We start from the raw sequence: 14,766 nt of genomic DNA on the forward strand, positions 1-14,766 counted from the left end.
AACAGGGTGTAGGTCAAACCACTAAAGAAAACAGAGTATGAACATAAAGAAAACTAAAAATGTAAACGATCTGCTGCCCCCAATTAACACCTGATTCCTTATAAGTGACCTTCATAAGTCCTGTGTTGTGAATACAGCCCTCTACTGGCTCTCTCATATTACTGTATTTACAGTCAGTGGAAAATGTGGTACTGATAACATGAATGAGCCTACAGTTTCATATGACCTAGCTAGCTATCCCACTAAGATCTCAGGACCTGTAGCCTCTTGACACCTTATGTATTGGTCCGTACCTATATATGACTCAGCCTTGGGGAACAGGACAGCGGGAAATGTTGATGCCTCTCAGATAAATAGCAAAGCCTTGAGTTAGAGGGTGGCCATAACATATGTTTTGTTTATTAAGCCCTACTGCACTGATTGAACATGTTTATATGTTGACTCCTGCTGAGATTTAAAGGTTAGTTCTACTTTATAACTAGCTTTGTATTGTTTGACATATATATTATATCTTCCATATGCATGTTTACACAAGATATACACATGTGAGCCGGCAGTCTTGGGAGTAACTGCACCAGCAGAACCATTAATCATCATAAAACTGTGACATCCTCACCTAGTTCACTTATTATTTCTGCTCTCACATTAATAAAAATGACAAGAGATTTTAAAAAAAAAAGTATTAAAAAAAAACCCTCAAAAAACCTCAGCCCTGTTTATACATAAACTCAAGCCAAACTTTCAGGCCGCCAGAAGTGTTAATGAAAAATAAATTAATATTAAAAATATTTTATATTGTCCACAGAACCTCTCTTGGCATTTTTCACTAAGAGGATTCACAGTTCTGTCTCCTCGCTGATTTCTGTTATTTTCCGTAAAGACACAGAACTGATTGTGTGAGAGAGAAAATGTGTTTTGTGTTACTGGGTAATGGGGGTCATTCCGACCCGATCGCTCGCTGCAGTTTCTCGCAGCGCAGCGATCGGGTCGGAACTGCGCATGCGCCGCCGTCGTTACCTAGCGATCGCCTCTGAGGCTGCCGTTTAGGGGAGGTGGTCCGACCAAAGTGGCCGGACCGTTGGGGGGGGGGGGCCGGGGAGCGATGAGTAGCTCCCGGTCAGCACGCTAAAGCTGCGCTGGTCGGGAGCTACTCTTGAAGTACAAAGGCATCGCCGCTGTGCGATGCCTTTGCACTTCTGCGGGGGAAGGGGGGGCGGCACTGACATGCGGGGCTGACTAGCCCTGTGCTGGGCGTCCCCCCGCATGTCAGTGTGAATGATCGTAGCAGTGCTAAAATTAGCACAGCTACGATCAACTCGGAATGACCCCCAATATGCAGATGAGCAGTGTGAGCAGAGGTGTCCGTATTAATCACAGCTTGTGATGTTTTTTAGCTAGAGAAGATTTACACCATGGAGTAAAGTATGTGGAAGAGCTGCTATACATAAAAAAGCTGAAAACCAAACATGCTGCATTCAATACTTACATCATTATGGAAAAAAATGCAAAAGCTGTACAAGAAACCAAACAAAACAACAACACAAAAAGACTACATGTGCAGTCCTTATGTATGACTTCCTATTTATTATCACAACAGCCAACGTTACAAAATGCAATTTGATCTTCTCTGCTAGATCTCCGTCATGTTCTGCCGATGACTTTTTTAAACAAATGCTACAAGCAGGGGCATAGCCAGAACTTTGTGGGCCCCACAGCAACATTTTGAAGGGTTCTCTGTGCCAATAATTCGAGAGAGGCCGCTGGAGTTGTTAATTTTATGCCCTATAATAGTGCCCTTGTTCCTTTTCTGAACCATACTAGTGTCTTAGTTAACGTTATGCCCCATAGTTGTACCCTAATTCACATTATGTCACATTATAGGGCTGCCAGTACACATTATGTAACATAGGGGAAGATGTATTAACCTGGAGAAGGCATAAGGAAGTGATAAACCAGTGATATGTGCAAGGTGATAAAGGCACCAGCCAATCAGATCCTAACTGTTAATTTACATGGTGGAGCTGATTGGCTGGTGCCTTTATCACCTTGCACATATCACTGGTTTATCACTTCCTTCCTTAAGCCTTCTCCCGGTTAATACATCTGCCCCATAATCACATACAGTGTTCCCAGTTCATATTATGCCACATTACAGTGCCCCAGTTCATATTATGTAACATTATAATGCCCTCAGTCCAATTCATTCTATACCACATTACAATGAGCATGTCCAGGGGGCATAACTAGATATATTGTAGGTTCCAAGGCAAACATTTTTATCACCCAATGGTGAAAAATGTATACAACACATGTAACTGTGACAGGGAAGATGGGCCGCTATCAGCTGTGGGCCCTATAGCAGCTGCACTCCCTGCACCTGTGGTAGCTATGCCATTGGCTACATGCACAATAATCAGTTACAAAAGTTGTAGAAAAAGCAAGATTTTCATAGTTACAGTTTATGCCTAGTAGTCTAGGTATGTGCTAAGAAATCAAAGACCCACTAGGCTCCCTACACCAAGGTGAGAGCATAATATATTGGCACCGTACGCCAGCTTTAATGTCAGGCATGTTCGGTCCCTTAAAGCTTCCTCCTATGTCACCCTGCACCTGCCTTTTCAGCACTTGGGACAGAGCACCACCACGCCCTGGGACAGAAGAAGTCATATGCAGCCACCTCTTTATGCTAATGTCGCGGCCAGGTTTGTGAATAATGAGATGCCCACCAGCAGCAGTGTAAATCCGTCTCGGTGTCTTTAGTCCCACCATCTGCGCACCATGGAATCTTGTACCAGCCCTATAGCAGGAGCAGTACGGCCTCCTGCGTGAGCTGTTCTGGCCACAGCTGCTTATAGCGACATGTCTGCTCAGCATCCCCCATGTAAGCCCCTAGGGTCACCCACTGAATTCCACAGACTGTGCGTCCGATTCTAATTGGCGTTTGTGAGCGCTAACAATCGGGACACATGCACAGTGCGACTCAGCCGCATGCACACACTTAAAACATCAGTCAAATGCAAGACCTATTCTGCAATGCATATGCAGAATGGGTCTTGCGATATTGCTCGCAGTCCCCTGTCAGCAGCAGCATGAGTAGCATGCTGTGGTGCTTGGGGGTATCACCCAGCACCGTTCTCCAAAATGGGGGCGTGTCTTCCCCCCGTATTGAGGGCGTGACGGGTCCAGGGTCTGCATCGTCGGACGGAGACTTCCTGGATCCGGGTATCCTGATCCTAAGGCCAGCCTGAGTAAGCCTCAGCTTACACAAGATGCCTAGTGCCTAAAACCATTGGGAATCAGAACTGACGGTCCCGATAGTGATCTGAGGCTACGTCATCAGACACAGCACTCGGATCTCGCAAATACGAACAGGAGGCGTCTATTTCCTACACACGCCTCCTGCTGCATTATAATTTGCATGACACGGAACTGCACAGCAGCTTCCTTGCGGCTAAGGAATTCCTTCCAAACATAAGTTAGGCCCTTTAGTCAGTTCTGTATCTTTAGCCTTCAACTGTCTTAGAAATGACCACTGCAGACATGTAGCAGATGTATAAATTGGTGATAAATGTGTTGATACATTTGAGATTCTTCTCCTAATTCTTACCTCAATAATAAATTAAGCGTTCTAAGTAATATATGAGGTCGGTTCAACAAATCAGGTAACAAGACATCTCATTGCGTATATTTATTCAACTCGCACATAGACGTATAACCAATAGTATGGCCTTGGTATAGATTACTTTTCCACATAGTCGCCATACTTGTCTAAGCATTTGTTCCAACGGTACAGTATGCCAAGGAATCTGTCGTCCCGGCATAGAAGAAAGCATCGGAACCCCAGCCACTCATGAACGATGTTGTGCATAGTACCCACTGAGACTTTCAGATTTTCTGCAATATTACTGACTCTCACGGTTTATCCTCCTGAATCAGACCTTCTATGTGGCATAAATGTTCATCTTGAACATCTGTCCTGCCTTTATCAAAGGCAGTGCATCAAACCCAAACCTGTTTCCATGACATGATGTTATCACCGTACACTTCCACAGGTTGGTGATGAATTTCAGCTGCTGGTGTGTCCTTTAGACTGAGAAATCTGATCACACTACACACCACAATGTCAGACCATGTTTCCGCCAGCCCCATCATCTTACACCTAATGCTGGGACAGTATGACTTATATGAGGTGCAGTCTAATGGTCTGGTGGGAAATAAGATTGAAATAGAGAATATTACATATGTGAGAGGTCTTGTTACCTCACTTATTGAACCACCCTCGTACACACCGCCAAATGGTGCTTTACAACATTAATTCCTCAAATGAATAAAATAATATACTAAAGCAAACAATACTGTAGCTGTGAAGATTAGGTACAGAATAAAGAAATCATTTGTGCTTCGTCATATTTTGGGACCATCATTATTTAATGGGTATAAAAGGGATTTAAGAACTGTTCTACGGGTAACTGTGCAAAATAGGTCATTGCCTTTAATCGCCAGTCAGATGCTTGTCTCCATTTCTTAAAATCTAGACACTGGAAAAATGGCAGAAACTGACTGCGGAGGGCAACACCTCAATGTATATAGTTAACGGTAGATCCATTTTAGACACTACACCGTATTGCCACTTATTCACACTATACCACACCGTACTGCCCTTATTCATATTACACCACACATTTGTGATGCTCTTATACACATAATGCAACACAGTAATGCCCCCTACACATCATACATTATTATACCGCAAACCCTCGCACCCCCTGAACTGCACTCATCCGCTGCCGGGGCGTGGCGGGTAGGCCCCTGCCAGCGCGCAGAAGTGGAGCCAGGCTTTGCAGGAACAGGCTTGCTAAACTCCACAAAGGCCCATTGGAAGAGTAGCTACTGCGACTGGGCATGCGCAGCAGTCCTCCTCCGGGACCAGTGGCTATTTCTGTTACTGGCCGCCACTGCCCCCAATGTCTCTGCTCTGTGCTCCAGTGCTCCCGCTGTTGCTGGCTCAGCTGTATGAACTGACGCCTGATTGGAGCTGAGCTGAGCCCTAGGCTTGGCTGTCATGCCCCTAGGCATTTGCCTATGCTTGGGGCCGGCTCTGTGGGAGGAAACGGTTTATGTGAGAGAGATGTTTGTATCTAGCAACAGAAAAAGCAGCGACTAGAGTAGGTGGGCTGAACAGATCTTCTCTACCTTCAAATTTTAAGTTTCTGTAAAATGCTTCACCAGGAAACTGTTCAATTCCCAACTGTACAATATGTTGCAGGAAAAGACAGAACAAGATAGTAATGAAACACAGATTCCCTATAAATGTATCTGGAATGTGCTTCTTATGTTAAAAGAAACCTGAAGAATCTGGGGTTTCAGAAGTGACATTACTGCAAAGATTCTGCATGGAAATCCGCATACCATCCAAATACTTTTATTTATTATATATACACACATATTAATATATATATATATATATATATATTATATAGTATAGAAAAAGAGGAAAAATGGCGCCCCAGGGGTTTACAAATACCCTTATACAAAGACTATTGCTTAACAGGATTTGCAATCAATATTTATACAGGTGTTTAAAACACATAACGGACTGTACTTTTCATAAAAATTTATTAAAACAATTATACAGAAACATGAAGTATATCCATCATTATTACATGTACATTATGATGTAGTTTCTCCTACAGAAATCCATCAATGGGATATGGAGGAAAGAAGGCAACCTTTCTGTTGTATCCTTATTCTTCCTCATTAAATATTCGGAGATAACATCAACAAGAAATACAGTAACCCAACGCGTTTCGTCTAGGAACTAGACTTCATCAGGGGTGCGTCTTAGATAATAATGTCTATCCAAAAGAGTGATAGGCCTAGATCATTGGCCGAATAGGTTCATACGTGGGCTTCCAAACATCAATGAGGCGTGAAATAAGGGCATAAAGTCAGCCTCGTGAATCTGGTAACTCAGATTACGAAGAGCTCAAAAGGGAAGCATTCGTATGAAAAAAAGAGGAATCGGCAACTTCATGCACACATGGAGGACCTCAGAAGTCACAATACAGGTGAAAATAGTGATCAGCAGTGAGCCAGGATTGCATGATCACTGGCTCACTGCTGATCACTATTTGGAAGGTATCATATCCATAGGATACCATAAGGACTCTGTATAGATTTCTGCATTTTTCACCTGTATTGTGACTTCTGAGGTCCTCCGTGTGTGCATGAAGTTGCCGATTCCTCTTTTTTTCATACGAATGCTTCCCTTTTGAGCTCTTCGTAATCTGAGTTACCAGATTCACGAGGCTGACTTTATGCCCTTATTTCACGCCTCATTGATGTTTGGAAGCCCACGTATGAACCTATTCGGCCAATGATCTAGGCCTATCACTCTTTTGGATAGACATTATTATCCAAGACGCACCCCTGATGAAGTCTAGTTCCTAGACGAAACGCGTTGGGTTACTGTATTTCTTGTTGATGTTATCTCCGAATATTTAATGAGGAAGAATAAGGATACAACAGAAAGGTTGCCTTCTTTCCTCCATATCCCATTGATGGATTTCTGTAGGAGAAACTACATCATAATGTACATGTAATAATGATGGATATACTTCATGTTTCTGTATAATTGTTTTAATAAATTTTTATGAAAAGTACAGTCCGTTATGTGTTTTAAAAACCTGTATAAATATTGATTGCAAATCCTATTAAGCAATAGTCTTTGTATAAGGGTATTTGTAAACCCCTGGGGCGCCATTTTTCCTCTTTTTCTATACTCTATTTTCTTTGCTCAGTTCCTCCTAACAAGGAACTCAGAGGAACCAGGCAGCCCATCCTAGAGATAGCTATACCTAATCGCCTATTTTGAAACCAATTAGCGCAGGAGGAGAGTGTTTGTGGAGTTTATATATATATATATATATATACATATATATTTAAACACACACACACACACGTGTGTGTGCGTGCTCGCAAATACCCAGTCGAGTCACATTATTATGACCACCAGCTAATAGCCAGAGCCCTGTGCAGCATGGACAGCAGCTAGACGGGTCATTTTAGTCACACGTCTGGTAGTCCCCAGATTCATTTTGACGGTGAGATGCTCCACTGTAGCGCATCAGTTGGCTCTCACGCACCTTCGTAGCTGACGTTCACCTCTTACATCAATGGCACGTGGTGCTCCGCAGTTTCCATGTTGGTTATGCACAATGGTGCCATTTGTCTAGTCACGGTACACCTTCACCACAGCAGCACACGAACAGTTCACAAACTGCGCTGCTTCAGAAACACTGCCACGCTTGGCCCAAAAGCCGATGATCATCCCATTTTGCAGCTCGGATAAATCGTCCCTTTTACTCATGACAGCAACGAGTGGTATGTGTGCAGACGGCCTATCACACACTTCATATACCCACCAAGCCAGCGCACGACATGTGACGTACTTCACGGGCCACGTGCTGCCAACGTCAAATGTAGTAGGTAGTCATAATAACGTGACTCGATCAAGTATATATAGACTGCACAAACCCTAGTCTGTCATAGATACTGGCACAATGGCTGGAACTGTTCCACACCAGCATCTGATGGCATCGTGAGGAAAGAGCTGTCAGTATTAGTGGAAACATTGGTACGGTGGTGCCCCTTCATAAAAAAAATAAAAATAAATTCAAAGTTTGACAATGAAGTATACAGTAATATAAAATCTAAAATGTTGTAGCCACCTTACATCTAATTTTAGCCTTTTGTTGGCAAATGCATTCCTGTATTGTGATTAGCTGACAGCTAGCTGGAAAGCCAGTCACAGACAGAGGAACCGGGAGTGCTGACTGAGATTATTTGCAGAAGAACAACTGAATTAGACGGTAGCAAATAGCCCAATTCCATTCAGTTGTTATTGTCAATACAAAAACCATGAGGTGCAGTAAAAAATACTAACTAATTTAGGCTATTGTAATTCCAAATTTCTGTAGCCAAAGTACGTTAAATATTCATAATAAATTATCTAGAATTGGAGCCAGGGCCGGACAAAGGGTTCTCATATACCACTGTGGGACACTAGTCCGGTCCCATACCGATACTCTGCCCAATAACAGCTGAAGGCACTGTTTGACAGCAGGTTCTGCTACAGACACGTTACTTGTTTTTTTCTTTACATTTAAAAGTAGGTATCCTTTGAGTTTATTCATGTATGCCTTATCTCCATGTACTACTTCTTCACACATTGTAACCAAAGCAGTGTGCCAACATGGCTGCCTCACCTAGTTCTCTGTGTAGAATGAAAATGCTTGGTTCTGATGAACTTGCAAGGACCCCGCTGAGTATTTTATCTCTCCCATTAAGTGTCATCAATTCCAGGCATTGCTTATTCTACCCAGTGTAATCCTATGTAGTGCATCTAAAATGGCTGCCTTACCTTTTGTATTATCTCCATGGTCTCTCTTTCACGCAAAGCTATACCTCTTTATTACTGTATGCCCATAGTTTCTATACTGTATTATGTTCATACTATCAGTATTAAGTCTTGAGTCCTTTCGAAGAAAAGCGCTATGTAAATAAAATAATTATTATTAAAAACAAAATTACCTGGGTGCGGCTGAGCTATACTAAGTCACTTGCCGACGTAGGTTGGCTAAATTCCATGCCAGTGCAATATTTCAGGTACTCTTAATCTGGATGGAGTTTGGGATCAGTCAGTGCCACAACATTTGATGAATGCTGACTGACACCAACATTACTCCTCCTCCACTGGGTCGAGGGGCCTGAGAACTTTTTCTACTCCTTGAACATGAAGGAGGGACTGTAAGTCTAACAGAATAAGTATGTCTAAGTAGACACATCTTCCTGTCACTTTTGTATGGGGTACCACTCTCCCCTGCCTGTGTCAGTCTTTCTTCCATTCTCTTCTATTTGTGCCATTCTCTTTGCCCTTTCACTATCTACACCATTCTCACTGCCCTTACCCAGTCTGCGTCAGCCTGTCTGCTCTTTTCTTGTTTGTGTCAGTCTATCTGTCCATTAACTGGGCCCGGTGTGGTGATATCCATTGTAAAAAGGCTATTTATGAATGAGAAAGTCATGATCAGCAATACCTGGTAATAACTTTCGTGGGCCAGGGGGTTGATGATGCAACGTCACCCCTACTGCAATACACAGCCCCTAGCGGTATGCCAACAATACACATCCCCCCTATGGCAGCAGACTGGGCACAGTACGATTTGTACCACCAAGTGGTGCTGAACACGTACCTAGGTGGAACTAGATATGCCAACTGGTTGAGCATCTCCACCCTTCCTTGGGGTGTATCTTGCACAATCTCCCTGAAATGCTGCCTCACTCATGCTATTATGTACAAATCTAAAACCATCCTGGACTGCCAGTGGGTGGGATTAGGTTCAAACAGCTTCAGTTTTGCCTAATCTTGTGGTAGAATCAGATACAATTATAGGGGACAGAGTGAGTGAGCAGTGACAGGTCTGGTAGGAGACAGGGTAAGTGTGTGGGGAGAGGTCTGGTAGGGGATGGGGTGAGTGCGCGGGGAGAGGTCTGGTAGGGGACGGAGTGAGTGTGCGTGGACAGGTCTGGTAGGGGACAGGGTGAGTGTGTGGGAACCAGTCTGGTATGGCTCAGGTTAAGTGTCTGTAGGGCAGATGTTTGGGTGACAGGGTGAAAGAGACTGTAACCAGGTCTGGGCAGAGCACACCTACCCGCCCTTCAATGCCTACCTCACAGCACTCCCCACTTCAATGCACTCTCCGCGCTTCAATACATCACAGCTCCCCCATTCCTTCAATATTCACATTACAATATCCTCCATTATACATCTCACAGCACGGAAGACCCTCCTACCCACAAATAGATAATCTTCGCCAAGCACAGAAGACCCCCCTCCCCATGTGACATTTCTCCCCATATTACCAAAGGTCCAGTGCTGCTTTGTGGATGCCTCCTCACCCCTCTGCACTGCTAGTTGTCTGAGATACCAATCTCACTGACAGCGGTTGGAATGGGGAGAGCCGGAGGTGAAGATGCCTGGTCTGGCTCCCTGGACAACCGGGGTCTCCAGAAGGGCGAGAGAGTGCCAGAGCATGGCAGGAGTTTGGAGAGTCTGAGCTGCCCGGCACCCGGCCTGCGTGACAGGGAACGCTGGAGACAGTAGATGCAAGGGCTTCACCATGTCATTGTGCCGAGTACAGGCAGCGGCGGGACCCAGCAGCAGTAGTCCAGGCTGAAGGGAGGTAGGAGGAGTGCCCTGAAATCACGCCCCACCGCCGTGCCGATCCGCTCCAGCCAGCCCTGTTGCTATGCGGCCAGCTGCCTGGTGACACTCTTAACGGGGTCGATGCCGCATGCAACCCGTAGTCCCACAGCCCATGCAGCTACTGTATGATGAATATAAAGGATTCAAAATTTATCCTAAATGACGGGGGGGGGCACGTGCCTTGGTGCCCCCTCCTGAATCCACCACTGCCTGAACACACTGGGTGACCTCCCCTAATTAGCAATCAGCAATATATCACTGATTGCTAAATAGAGGTGATTGCCAGTGCATACACACTGAACTATATCGATAAACAATCCTGTTCAGTAACATTGTCCCCCGCATTCACTGAACAAGCAGCTCAACGATATAGTAAAAAATGAGCTGCATGTTTAGTAGATAATGCTTGAATGAGAATGACCCGTGAGTGTGACCATCGTTCAGGCATAGACACTAGATAATATGAACAATAGATCTTTTTTAAAAATTTGTTATTGTTCATATCGTCAGGTGTATCACCCAGTGTGTATGGGGCTTAACAGTAACTAAGAAGGAAAAAGAAGAAATACAAGGAAGGAAGTAGAAAGTGAAGGATAAGGGAATGGTCAAAAAGGGAAAAGGGAGGGATCAGCCGCCATCGAGTAAAAAAAGTAAGAAAAAAAAAGTCTGTGGTCCATGAATATAGGGGAGAAGAATGGAGTGAATCAAAGGACTTAGGAACTCATATTATGTGTCTTGTGGGATAGCAGTCATGTAAGTCTTAAGCTCTGTACACACTGGGCGACTTCAATAATGTACTCGACTAGCGCTATATCATTCAGCGGTATAGCACATACACACTGAATGATATTGTTCAGTGATGTCATCACCCACACTCCCCAAACATGCAGCTCAACGATATTGTCAAAATTGAGCTGCATGTTCAGTAGATTATAGATGAACGAGAATGACCCATGGGTGCGCGCATCTTTTATCTTTCAGGCACACACAATGGGGCTAATTCAGACCTGATCGCAGGTAGTCACCACCTACAGGGGGAGGGAGAATTCGCTGTGCAGGTGTGCGATCTCATGTGCAGGAGAGCTGCACAAACAGAAGTTTGTGCTGTCTCTGCACAGCCCAGGACTTACTTGCTCAGCCACTGCGATGAATGGGGCCGAAGCTGACGTCAGGAATCCTCTCTCAAACGCCTGGTCGCTCCTGCATTTTTCCGGACACTCCTTAAAAACCGTCAGTTGCCCACAAACTGTCAGTTACCCACAAACGCCCTCTTCCTGTCAATCTCCTTGCATTCGCTGGTGCGATTGGATTTTTCTAACCATCCCGTTGCTGCCCGGCACTCCCCATGGCTGCAGACCGTTGCGCCCGCACATTGCGGTGCATACGCATGCGCAGTTTAGACCTGAACGCCCGCTGTGCGAAAACGCACAGCAGCGATCAGGTCTGAATCGGCCCCAATGAACTATATGAACAATAGATCTTGTTAAAAAGATTGTTATCATTTATATCGCCCTGTGTTGTTGCCCAGTGTGTACGGGGCTTTATAATCAGCTGAGGATTTCTATTCCAACCAAGGGAACTAGGTGCTAGCAAAATCGGAAGGATTTTCTATTGAAGCAACCAAGATGTCCTCTACTGACATTAAATAATCAATCCTATTGAACCATTCCTTGCGCGTGAGAGATTTGGGTGAGTTCCACAATACTGTGATAACTAAGCGAGCTGCATTATTACTGCAGTAATAATTTTTCATGTTTATGCACTGATATCGAAGAGTGGCTGAGAAACCAAAACCCGGGGTCTTTAGGTATTTCAGTACCCAAAATTTGCTGCAAGATTGTAATAACATCAGCCCAGAATTTGAAAAATTAGGTAAATCCCACCAGACATGACACAGAGAACTTAGAGCAGAGGAACATCTCCAACAGGAACCAGGGGTGGAGAGATACATAGCATGAAGTCTGTACCATCTCATCAAGATTTTGTACAGTCTCTTTTATAGTAATACAAATTGAGCTAAAGTAGGCGTTAAGAAAAACAGTCTTCCATTCCCGATCAGATAAGGAAAGGCCCAGGTCTTTTTCTCAGGCCTTAGCATAGGTCAGAATGAGGGTAGTCTGGTTAACCAATAATAACCGGTAGAGAGCAGATACCATGTGAGATGGAGATTGGGGAGAAATATGGAATTTCTCAAAAGAGGTTAGATCCCTCATGGCAAGGACTGTCTTATTTTCTGAACTTAGAAAATGGCAAACTTGTAGGAACTTACAAAAATCAGAATGGGGGATATCCCATTTTGCTTTTTAACCAGCTGACTGACTCTAAAGAGACCCACAAGGGGTCCAACTGCAAAAGTGAGAGAGATGGGAAGCGAAGGTTAACCAAAAAAAGAGGTGAAAGGGCCAAAGACTGATGAAATAAAAGGGAGACGTCTCAGGGCCTTCCAAAGAGAGAGACCGGGGGATGCAGAGTACTTGGGAAGAGAGGGCAGCCACGGCACTATTTCAGGGTGTTGTTTCATGAGGCAGCCTTCTATTGTAACCCACTGATTTATGTCCCTATTTATGGTCTATTCAAGAACTCTGTTAAGAATTATGGCGTGGTAATATGTTTTATTGTCCAGCAATTGAAGACCACCCATCTGTTTTGGGCATTATTTTTTATTTTAAAACAGGAGGGACATGATGCAAACAGTCAAATGGCTAAGAAAGGCATGTTTCTGGTCTTTTCAGTTTTCAAAAATATTTTAAAAACAGGAAGAATATAATGTTACTAGGTGAGTCATCGCGCCCTACGGGCGCTCTTCACACCGTTGTAAGGGCCTTAACCCCTGTACGACTTTGTGGTGTTCAATAGTTGTATTATGGGGAGTATTACATGCATTCCTAGTTTTGTTATTGGTTGAATATTGCACAACGAAAGGGCGTCTGATGGTGAATGGGGTGTAGGCCCTTGCGATTGGCTGAACAGCGCTTGCAGGGCACGATGTACAAAATGTAGGTGTAAAGAAAATGTATACAAAATAACTTTGTTGATATAAACTATGAAATTACATGTTTTACATTTGAAACACTAGATTGAAAACAAATTTTTTTGTTAATTGGCGTTCGTCACGAAGCAACTGTGCTTGTTGTTCGTTTGGTGTAATGTGTACTTGATGTTGTTTTTGAGATCGTAATAAAGCAACGTAAAGCTGCCCATGTGAGAACACCGATGTCTGAAGATGAATTCCAACGTGATCGAATGTTTGTCCTTGTGATTTGTTTATTGATAAGGTGTAGAAGAAGGCATTAATTAGAGAATATAGATAGGCAGTGAGGATAAGTAGGTGGTAGTGAGACGTACGTCGGTAAAGGGAGGATAAGTAGAATAAGGCTGGTAGAGAGAAGATAGGTTGATGCAAGGTGGTAGGCAGGCTGAGGGTGGTAGGGAGAAGATACAGAGACACAGGTTGGTAGTGAGTAAATGGGGAGACACAGGGTGTAATGGATGATATAGAGATACGGTGGGAGGTAAAGAGGTAGTGAAAGGATAGGCGTTAGGAAGAAGATAGGGACACTCCGTATGGCAGGGTGATGTTATGTAGAAGCAGGCCGGTAAGGAGTACTGAAATGCAGAATAAAAAAAAAAGAGGACGGTACTAATTCACACAGTGCGCCACACAAAAACCAACAGAATAAAAGATGAAAGGAATATCGAGATCAGAGAAAATCTTTATTAGATCATTTGTTTAAGGATGAGGGGAATCACATTGATCTATTGGACGAAAGTTTAGAAAATGTGATGCGAAAAATGGAAAATACCCTCATAAAAGAGAATAAAGTGTGGTGGGAGATGGTTACTTTAGAAAAGTATACCACTCATGAAATAATTCCAAGAGGTCTAAAAATTAACAAAAGACCATCATTTGAAACTGCATCAGATTCATTTAAAGATGAATGGGAGAGAATAATTAATGAATGTTCTTTCTCATTAATGAACCTGATTATTAATGAAAGGAGAAGGGAATTGGCAGATCTAGATGAAGAAATTAAGAAATATAAAGATCTGGTAGTTCCCTTTGCTGATATGACTGATTATAAAAAATTTGAGGACAGAATTGAATCTAACATTAAAAGAAATGAGAAAATTTTAGTGGACAGGAAGATGAGAAAATTCATATGAGATAAAAAGGAGGAAGATGAGGAAATAAATCCCTCTTCTAAAACACCTATAAGACAGGAGGAACCCCTTTCCCGGATAAGAAATAGATCATTGCAACGGGTTAATAAGGGAAAATAGGGTTATGAACGGGGAGAAGAGAAGTCAGATTGGAAACATGGGAGACAGAATAGGAATAGATATGATAAAAGAGCACCACAACATTCTGTTACAAGAGAAATAAGAAATAATGGATCCAACCATTATTACACCTCTCAAGGACAGAGGGATAATAGATATACAGGGAATAGACATCAAAGTTGGAGACAAACTAGTCCTAAGGGGAGAAGAATATATAG

The 14,766-nt window shown here is 43.4% G+C and overlaps 1 protein-coding gene and 1 long non-coding RNA gene across 12 annotated transcripts in view; one reads left to right on the plus strand and one right to left on the minus strand.

Annotated features, from left to right (window-relative positions):
• ERC2 (ELKS/RAB6-interacting/CAST family member 2) overlaps nucleotides 1-14,766 on the minus strand; it is a 2,157,515-nt gene that overhangs the window by 756,368 nt on the left and 1,386,381 nt on the right. The window lies entirely within an intron of this gene.
• On the plus strand, nucleotides 6,111-6,662 carry LOC134957069 (uncharacterized). Its single transcript, XR_010186432.1, has 2 exons — nucleotides 6,111-6,212; nucleotides 6,422-6,662. It is a non-coding gene; the product is annotated as an uncharacterized LOC134957069 (long non-coding RNA).

This window comes from Pseudophryne corroboree, chromosome 9 (genome assembly GCF_028390025.1).
Source record: "Pseudophryne corroboree isolate aPseCor3 chromosome 9, aPseCor3.hap2, whole genome shotgun sequence".
NCBI classification, from domain to species: Eukaryota; Metazoa; Chordata; class Amphibia; order Anura; family Myobatrachidae; genus Pseudophryne; species Pseudophryne corroboree.